We start from the raw sequence: 1659 nt of genomic DNA, 5'->3' as shown, positions 1-1659 counted from the left end.
CTGTGAAGAAGTCTCTCTTTTTATGTAGATATGGTGCAAGGTAGGAAATAGACTCCCCCCTATTTCCAACACACACACACACATTTTCTTCATAGAGCTTTTTCCACTCGTGAAAGGCTTTTGTTGTCACTTGTGGGTTGTTGATAGAAGAAATAACTGACTGCTGTTCACCCAGAGACTGCTCACCAGAGACTGTTCACCCAGAGAGTTTGTTGCAATTAGGTGGTTTAGGGAAGGGGAACTTAAAGAGTTGGGGGTGGGAGTTATTAGAGGGAAACTTTATTATGAAGAAACTAAGTGACAATGCTTGAGTTGTGAAAGAGAAAAATTAGTTGAGTAAAGTTTTATGTTACTAATGCTGCAGCTAAAAAATTGATTTTCAAGAGGAGCTGATACCAAGGGCTCCAGTAGAAATGTTTTGGAAATGTTGATGGAAACATATGTACAAGTGTGCTTAATACAACTGAATGATGGATTGTCATAAGATTTGTAAGAGCCCCAATAAAATGATTAATTGAAAAAAATTGATTTTCATACCATTTGGCAGGGGTTGGGGGTGTGTGATGTATTGATTGGTTTTGTTGTTGTTGTTTAATATTTCAGTTTCTGTGCCCAGTCCACGTAAGATCCCCTTAACTATTCTTTGGAATGCCTTTTTTGCTTCCTGCTGTAAATCGCAGAGACTGCTCAAATTTCCTTTCTAGAAATCTCGGGAAAAGCTTGCTTTTAAATTGTCTCTTGTCCTCAGCTGACAGTACCAGGTGTCTCCAGAGTCTGCTGGCCTTAAGTCGGAGCGGTTTGGAGAAGTGGGAAGACCAGCTCTCAAAAAACATGCAAAATCCCAATAGAACCATTGTTTCCGCCCGGTTTCGAACCGGGGACCTTTCGCGTGTTAGGCGAACGTGATAACCACTACACTACGGAAACAACCACAAGCAGTGCTTCAAAATAAAGAGGTATATGTTTTCTAGCACTGGGTTGAGCCCTCAGATTCAGAAAATTTTACTCTATATCCTTCACATTTGTGGTTTTGGATCTCTACTTACTATCTAATGATCTAGTAACCATCCATCTGGCTTCATGCATGAGTGTGATTTTAGGGAAGTACTTGGCTGTTGTTTGTTTTTCCATTCACTTCATTCCTTACATCACAGCCCCCCAACGCCCCTCCACACACTCCTCAATCGAAACTAGTTGCCTTCTTACAATGAATAAATCCCCACGATGTGCCGAGAAGCGATGGTGCTTGAGCTTACTCACCCGTCATTTAAAAAATGTCACAAGGTGGGGAGGAGACGAGCTAATCAGGGTGCAGGGTAGCAGCAATGAAACATATAACTTTCCTCTAGTTCTTAAATGCTTCCTCCCCCCAATATCATGGTCCCAATTCTGCCTTGCAAATCTGGCTAGACCAGAGGATGTACATTGTACAGATGGCAACTTGAAACACAGGGAATCCAGAACGGATGACTCCTTCAGGACCAGGGGTAAGAGGGGCGATGCCTGGAGCGTGGGGGGAATGTGGGTTGGAAAGGGGGAGCCAATTACAAGATTCTAGGTATGGCCTCCTCCCTGGGGGATGGACAGCAGAGAAGAGGGCGGAGGGAGACGTCGGACAGTGTAACTTATGACAAAACTATAATAATTTATGAATTATGA

At 42.9% G+C, this 1659-nt stretch overlaps 1 non-coding gene across 1 annotated transcript; it reads right to left on the bottom strand.

Annotated features, from left to right (window-relative positions):
- Nucleotides 1-854: 854 nt before the first annotated feature.
- TRNAV-AAC lies at nucleotides 855-927 on the bottom strand. The gene has a single exon. It is a non-coding gene; the product is annotated as a tRNA-Val (tRNA).
- Between the last annotated feature and the right edge of the window lie 732 nt (nucleotides 928-1659).

The sequence above is a fragment of the Echinops telfairi genome, unplaced genomic scaffold (genome assembly GCF_000313985.2).
Source record: "Echinops telfairi isolate 266 unplaced genomic scaffold, ASM31398v2 ScPeMD7_140;HRSCAF=443, whole genome shotgun sequence".
NCBI classification, from domain to species: Eukaryota; Metazoa; Chordata; class Mammalia; order Afrosoricida; family Tenrecidae; genus Echinops; species Echinops telfairi.
This window is presented reverse-complemented; position numbering and strand designations above follow the sequence as displayed.